Source organism: Schistocerca americana, chromosome 6, assembly GCF_021461395.2.
Source record: "Schistocerca americana isolate TAMUIC-IGC-003095 chromosome 6, iqSchAmer2.1, whole genome shotgun sequence".
In the NCBI taxonomy this organism is placed as follows: domain Eukaryota; kingdom Metazoa; phylum Arthropoda; class Insecta; order Orthoptera; family Acrididae; genus Schistocerca; species Schistocerca americana.
The window spans coordinates 541,552,220-541,560,575 of record NC_060124.1 but is presented as its reverse complement, the minus strand read 5'-3'; the positions used below and the strand labels follow the sequence as shown (position 1 = coordinate 541,560,575).

Genomic DNA, 8,356 nt, shown 5'->3' with positions numbered 1-8,356 from the left:
GCAGGTGCGTGAGGAGCGGCTCGAGCGAAATGACGAACAGCAACATCGACAAGGGGCTGCCCTGAGGGACACCTCTGTCGATGAGGAGCCGTTTCGTGAGTTGCGAATTTAGTGAAATTTTTGCAGTGATTCCGATGGCTACATTTTTTATTATTGCGATCGCGGACGGTAAGAAGCCCAAGCGCCGCAGTGTCTCTAGTAGGTACGTGTGGTTGACAAGATCAAATGCCTTAAAAAAATCGAGAAAGAGCAGACCACATTGTACGTTGCTGGCGTCAGCGAGCGCAATAATATCCCTATAAAAGGCAACCGTTCGTAGTATAGTCCGCCGAAAAGCACATGTTTGCTGTTTGCAAAGCATGTTGGAAGTGAGCGGCAGAAGCCTCATCTTAACTGCACGAGCTACAATCTTGTAATCGGAATTCAGTAGTTATATCGGCCGAAGATTTGTTACAGATTTTCCACCTCTGGTCTTAGGGAGGAGAACAATTTTACATTCTTTAAACTCTCCTGGAACAGACTGCCCCTGCAAGACCTCGTTCACCATGTCTGTGATCTTCGCTCCTAGTATGTGCCAGTACTTTTTATAAAATTCAATGGGAAGACCGTCAGGCCCAGGGGACTTGTTAGTAGGGGAACTGCAGATGATGTCGAAAACGTCTTCGTGACTGAAACCTGAAGAAAGACTTTCACTTTCGTCTGCAGTTATCCTCGAAGGAAGAACTTCAAGGAGTTGAGAAGCGCTGTCTGCATGGGGAGCGTTTGAAGTATAAGTCCTGACAAAGTAGCTGTAAAGTTCTCTGACGATATCGCGTTGATTTGTGACCGTCGTGCCATCTTCGAGTTTAAGTCCATCAATGAAAGCCCTCCTTCTATTCTTCGCGTGCTTGACAAGGTGATACAGGGCCACCGTTTCGTCTGCGCGTACTGATGTTACTTTGGATCGAACCTTAAGTCCTTCTAACTGCTCCCGTTTCAGACTGATTAATTTAGCTTTGATTCTCTTAATTTCCCCTATTCTAGTAGCCGTGGCATCCGCTCTGTCATACAAATCTCTTAATACGGAGTAATAAAATTCCATTGTCCTGCGAATTCCAGTAGCCCGTTCAATACCAAAGGACATAAGAACCCTGCGCAGTTTGGGCTTCGCTTTATAGGTCCACCATGCTATAATGCTAGGGAAGGCAGGAAGAGTGCGGAGGCACTGCTCCCAAGCACGCCTGACGGCCTCCTCCAGGTCTGAATCGGTTAATAATGAAAGATTAAGATGCCACTGATTTTTTACCAGCGCGTGGGTTGTTGTTGTAAGTTGATACACGCAACCACGCCACTGTGGTCTGAGAAACTGGTAGGAATAGTTTCTACATTTAATAAGTTAGTTGCTAAGTTTTCAGACACATAAATCCTGTCGATCCTGCTACAGGAATTTCCAACGATGTGTGTGTACCTCACTAAAGTTGGGTACCGAGCTTCCCAGGTGTCCTTGAGTTTAAGATCATAAACAAGACGGTTTAAATCAGGTGAATAATTAAAATTCGGTGTCTGATCTTTTCTGGACAATACACAATTAAAATCACCTCCAATGATCAGCTGCGGAGGATTGTTCCGCAGTAAATAAATGATATCTTCCTTATAAAAGCGGGCTCTGTCAGCTCTACGAGTACTCCCGGAAGGCGCGTACAAATTAATAACAGTAACGCCAAAAATAGTGACACTCAGTCCTCGACCGGATTCTAATCTTTCAATGTGGGCAAACGGAATACCTTCCCTAATTAAGACGGCAGTCCCCACGTTCGTTTCTGGGGAAGAATTGATTATTGCAACAAAACCGGTAAGGTTTATTTGCTGCAAGGCCACCTCTTGTAAAAGGGCGATGTCTGTATCCGACTCGTAAAGATATTGTTGTAGAGCACGCACCTTGACGTCAGACCGGATCTTGTTAATATTTAACGTTGTTATTTTATATGCCTGTGACATACTGAGACCTATGCAGGAAGGGGGAGGAATTAATCATCGCCAACGGTCGGATCGTCATGCCATTCCATTCGTTTATCCGGTTGTGAAGCCAAGTCATGCTCGTTGTGTTTGCCCCCGGCATCTTTATTCTTAGTTTTCTTTCGGACAACGTTCACATTTGGTTGGATTCTGTTCCTGCGGCGCCCACTATGAGCCATCTCGGCAGACGGCGGCGTGGGCGGGTCGTGGGGAATGTCAACGGCCGACGACGGTCCCGACACTACGGCCTGAATCACTCGCGCCGTGTCCTCCGGCGGCAACCCAGCTGCGGAAGTACTTTCGCTGTCAACACGTTTGTTATCAAACTCCACATGAAGTGGTGTGTTGACATTTTCCGTCACCGACTGCTGTTTATGTTCGCGTTCCGTGTTATGACAACATTCCTGTTGTGTTGCCGTGTTGCGAGCCGCCGCCGTTGGCTGTGCGGCATCCTCAGCTAGAGGCGTGGTCTGTTTACTATCACGACTGTCTACGCCGTGGTGAACCCCTGCAGCGACCTGCTGTTCACATGTCGGTCGGTCCACCGGAACCTGTTGCTGTGGTTGGTTGGAGGGCCGACCATCCGTCCCCTGCGACGCCGCGACAGCAGCTGAAATGTCACTATGTGACATGCCAGAGGAAATATCGTCTACTAGAACGGAACCTTTTAAGAACTTAGTATCAGATCTACGTTCCTGCGAGTCCTGTCTCTTTGATTCTGGGGTACTGTGGGCTTCGTCCTCAGAACTACTACCGTCACAAGTCCTACGCCGTTTGTTGGTAGCAGTGTCTCCGGTCGCAAGTGTCGGTTCGTCCGTACTTGTCCGAGGCAAGGTTGGAAATTCCTCAATGCGCACGACTTCCTGTTCATGCAACGCAGCTACACCCCCGGCTGTAGCACTTTCTGCCGCTTGATTATCGGTAATAATCTCCGCGAGCGTTAGCCGTTTCCGTTGCTGTAAGGAATTTTTTAATACGAAAACCCGTTTAGGACAATCTTGACGCATGTGGCCACTCTCATTGCAGATGTGACACGTCAAAGTTTGACCAGAGTACGTAACTTGAACCCTGTAATCGCAAACCATAATATGGGAAGGAATATTGACTTTCACATGCATATCTACTGACCGAACACCACTGAAACACTGCAAGCGATGTTGGCTAGACCAGCGTTCATTTCGAATCTGTTTGACATCCCCATACTTGCTTAACACATCTTTTAAATAACAATTTTCAACTTCCGGGGGCAAATTAAAAATACGTACAGTTTTATATTCTACGTCGGCATTAGTAACGGTGACGGTACTTACAGAGTTATCCCGATGCCGGAATTCAACTCGCCCGCCATGCTTCATTAGTATCTTATCCAGCAACACAGGGTTCAGCAATTTGACAAAAAAACAATATTGCTCCATGTCGTAATATGCAGTGTGCACCTGATCAGAATTGATACCAATAACGTCCACTATCCAGTCATGAATTTCCAGCGATGTCGGTTGTACGTGACGGGTTGACTTTTCAAATTCAAAGCGGAGGGTACTTTTCCTGGGAAATAACCTGGCCATATCAGAAATTAACAAGCGGTCGAGGCCGCTAAATAATAACAAAGAAAACGGTTAGAACTCCAAAACAATTAACGGAAAATTTCACTGCACTTATAACAGAAAGTAAACACAACACAAATATCACAACTCGCAAACTCTCCGGTTAACAGCGCTCTCAGCACGTCCGTGTAGCTCCGTGTCTCAAGCGCGACTGACCGAACCACTCGGCCACACCAACTGAGCTACCGAAGCACGACTCACGCCCGGTACTCACAGCTTTACTTCTGCCAGTACCTCGTCTCCTACCTTCCAAACCTTACAGAAGTTCTCCTGCGAACCTTGCAGAACTAGCACTCCTGAAAGAAAGGATATTGCGGAGACATGGCTTAGCCACAGCCTGGGGGATGTTTCCAGAATGAGATTTTCACTCTGCAGCGGAGTGTGCGCTGATATGAAACTTCCTGGCAGATTAAAACTGTGTGCCCGACCGAGACTCGAACTCGGGACCTTTGCCTTTCGCGGGCAAGTGCTCTACCAACTGAGCTACCGAAGCACGACTCACGCTCGGTACTCACAGCTTTACTTCTGCCAGTACCTCGTCTCCTACCTTCCAAACTTTAAGAAGCTCTCCTGCGAACCTTGCAGAACTAGCACTCCTGAAAGAAAGGATATTGCGGAGACATGGCTTAGCCACAGCCTGGGGGATGTTTCCAGAATGAGATTTTCACTCTGCAGCGGAGTGTGCGCTGATATGAAACTTCCTGGCAGATTAAAACTGTGTGCCCGACCGAGACTCGAACTCGGGACCTTTGCCTTTCACGGGCAAGTGCTCTACCAACTGAGCTACCGAAGCACGACTCACGCCCGGTACTCACAGCTTTACTTCTGCCAGTACCTCGTCTCCTACCTTCCAAACTTTACAGAAGCTCTCCTGCGAACCTTGCAGAACTAGCACTCCTGAAAGAAAGGATATTGCGGAGACATGGCTTAGCCACAGCCTGGGGCATGTTTCCAGAATGAGATTTTCACTCTGCAGCGGAGTGTGCGCTGATATGAAACTTCCTGGCAGATTAAAACTGTGTGCCCGACCGAGACTCGAACTCGGGACCTTTGCCTTTCGCGGGCAAGTGCTCTACCAACTGAGCTACCGAAGCACGACTCACGCCCGGTACTCACAGCTTTACTTCTGCCAGTACCTCGTCTCCTACCTTCCAAACTTTACAGAAGCTCTCCTGCGAACCTTGCAGAACTAGCACTCTTGAAAGAAAGGATATTGCGGAGACATGGCTTAGCCACAGCCTGGGGGATGTTTCCAGAATGAGATTTTCACTCTGCAGCGGAGTGTGCGCTGATATGAAACTTCCTGGCAGATTAAAACTGTGTGCCCGACCGAGACTCGAACTCGGGACTTTTGCCTTTCGCGGGCAAGTGCTCTACCAACTGAGCTACCGAAGCACGACTCACGCTCGGTACTCACAGCTTTACTTCTGCCAGTACCTCGTCTCCTACCTTCCAAACTTTACAGAAGCTCTCCTGCGAACCTTGCAGAACTAGCACTCCTGAAAGAAAGGATATTGCGGAGACATGGCTTAGCCACAGCTTGGGGGATGTTTCCAGAATGAGATTTTCACTCTGCAGCGGAGTGTGCGCTGATATGAAACTTCCTGGCAGATTAAAACTGTGTGCCCGACCGAGACTCGAACTCGGGACCTTTGCCTTTCGCGGGCAAGTGCTCTACCAACTTTTTTTTTTTTTTTTTTTTTTTTTTGAAGATTAAGTCTGCCTAACACGCAGAAGGTCCCCGGTTCGATCCCGGGCGGAAACACTTTTTCATCACTTTAAGCAAGACGTACTAACATGCATCTGCTACCATCTGTACCCGAAACCTTCGTAATCGCCTTCACGCGTCCGACCCGAGTGCCAATTGCTCACATCGAATAAGAAATTCATTTGATATTGACGGCGAGCTTTTTGCGCTGACTCAGCCACTGACGTGCGATCAGTTTGCACAAAACGCTAGGGCTCGTCCGGGATTTGAACCCGGGACCTCCTGCACCCTAAGCAGGAATCATACCCCTTTTTTTTTTTTTTTTTTTTTTTTTTTTTTTTTTAACGAAATCCCCTTCTTTAGGGACCACGGTGAAGAGTTGTTCAAGAAGAATTTAAAAGGAAAAAAAAACAAAAAGATGGTTTCTCATCTCAGATCCAAATGTATTCTGGTGATCCGTGTGCACTGTTGGAGGGAGGTACCGAGGCGCAGTGGCGGAAGTCAGGACACGAGGCAGAAGCAGTGGGGCCTCTTCGCGGCACTACAGGTGCTCCGCGTCCCAACCCACCCCCACACTCCCGGTTCACTACCCTATTCCCATTTTTTTGAATACAATGTTAAGCATATTTCCAAAGTTCTTGCCATGATTCTTGTATTGAAGTGTTTTGTGAAATTCGATTGCCATATGCATTTTGAATGCGACAGGATCATCATCCCCAAGTTTGTTAAAGATATAACTAGAATAATTACCCAGTATCCAAGCCACAGTATTATTTTTCGTCTGTGGGTAAAACTTAAAATCAGGCCGATAGATCATCATTGCGTGGACATTGGCGGGAACACTGCGAGTGATAAGTGCGACTTGTTGCTGAATCCAGTTCCAGTTGTGGAGACGTTCCCCACAGGTGCATCTGTGCAGCACGGTATCTGTGAGGTTGCAGTGAAGACAGAGGTCGGTAGCACTCAGCCCTATCCGGTGGAGTCGCTCATTGGTACTTATGATATTATTGACTGCTTTGTACCACGCAGTACGAGCATCCGAGCTCAAAACAGTGGAACCAACGTTTCGCCATACTGCATCCCATTGGACTCCACTATATTTGCTAACAATCGGATTCTGGCTTTCGTGTTCCCTGCTTTCCGCCAAAATTGCTTTTGCCGTTAAGGACTGAGTGTGCCGTAACTGGTGACTAAGGTAGCTATACTCGAGATAATACTCTCTGATATGTTTAAGCCGGTAACAAATAGGTTGAACATTCAGCGGAGATTCAAGACTGTGTGGCCGGACAGCATGAAATAACTGTGCCGTAAGACCATGAGGTTCATCCTGTATGATTGTCGCCGTGCGTGACACGTACAGAGCCAGTGCTTTGCGCCGTATGTCAACCAATCCCATCCCTCCATGCGTTGGGTGTAGCGCTGCTGTTCGTGCAGATACACGAAAGATCTCGCCTTTCCATAGAAAATTCGTAACTTTTGACATGATATTTTGAGCCACTCCTGCAGGAATAGGAAGAACCTGCGCCGTGTAGAAGGCCTTAGATAAAACACACGAATTAATCAACGTAATTCTGTCAAATTGGTTCAGACTTCTGTGGTAGTTATCAATTACTGCACCGTTGATTTTGTGAGCCACATCCCTCCAGTTCGCCGCCGTCATGTTTAATATTGACGCCTGCAACACTATCCCTAGAGCTTTCAGTTCACTGACGTGTGTGGCACACGAAATTTGAAGACGGTCGAGGCCTCGCAGATTTAAAAACTTGCTTTTCTGTTCATTGATGTGTGCTCCAGACGCCTGACAGTAGGTCTTGAGGACAGCTTCAAGCGCAGTGACGTCAGACTCATCTCTGATAACAATCCCAACATCATCCGCATAGGCTCCTGTTACGGACTTCACTCCTGAGATCGTTAAACCACTAAGCTTCGCCTGCAGGTGCGTGAGGAGCGGCTCGAGCGAAATGACGAACAGCAACATCGACAAGGGGCTGCCCTGAGGGACACCTCTGTCGATGAGGAGCCGTTTCGTGAGTTGCGAATTTAGTGAAATTTTTGCAGTGATTCCGATGGCTACATTTTTTATTATTGCGATCGCGGACGGTAAGAAGCCCAAGCGCCGCAGTGTCTCTAGTAGGTACGTGTGGTTGACAAGATCAAATGCCTTAAAAAAATCGAGAAAGAGCAGACCACATTTTACGTTGCTGGCGTCAGCGAGCGCAATAATATCCCTATAAAAGGCAACCGTTTGCAGTATAGTCCGCCGAAAAGCACATGTTTGCTGTTTGCAAAGCATGTTGGAAGTGAGCGGCAGAAGCCTCATCTTAACTGCACGAGCTACAATCTTGTAATCGGAATTCAGTAGTGATATCGGCCGAAGATTTGTTACAGATTTTCCACCTCTGGTCTTAGGGAGGAGAACAATTTTACATTCTTTAAACTCTCCTGGAACAGACTGCCCCTGCAAGACCTCGTTCACCATGTCTGTGATCTTCGCTCCGAGTATGTGCCAGTACTTTTTATAAAATTCAATGGGAAGACCGTCAGGCCCAGGGGACTTGTTAGTAGGGGAACTGCAGATGATGTCGAAAACGTCTGCGTGACTGAAACCCGAAGAAAGACTTTCACTTTCGTCTGCAGTTATCCTCGAAGGAAGAACTTCAAGGAGTTGAGAAGCGCTGTCTGCATGGGGAGCGTTTGAAGTATAAGTCCTGACAAAGTAGCTGTAAAGTTCTCTGACGATATCGCGTTGATTTGTGACCGTCGTGCCATCTTCGAGTTTAAGTCCATCAATGAAAGCCCTCCTTCTATTCTTCGCGTGCTTGACAAGGTGATACAGGGCCACCGTTTCGTCTGCGCGTACTGATTTTACTTTGGATCGAACCTTAAGTCCTTCTAACTGCTCCCGTTTCAGACTGATTAATTTAGCTTTGATTCTCTGAATTTCCCCTATTCTAGTAGCCGTGGCATCCGCTCTGTCATACAAATCTCTTAATACGGAGTAATAAAATTCCATTGTCCTGCGAATTCCAGTAGCCCGTTCAATACCAAA

The 8,356-nt window shown here is 47.4% G+C and overlaps 1 non-coding gene across 1 annotated transcript; it reads right to left on the bottom strand.

Annotated features, from left to right (window-relative positions):
- Positions 1-4,318: 4,318 nt before the first annotated feature.
- Positions 4,319-4,393, bottom strand: Trnas-uga. The gene has a single exon. It is a non-coding gene; the product is annotated as a tRNA-Ser (tRNA).
- Between the last annotated feature and the right edge of the window lie 3,963 nt (positions 4,394-8,356).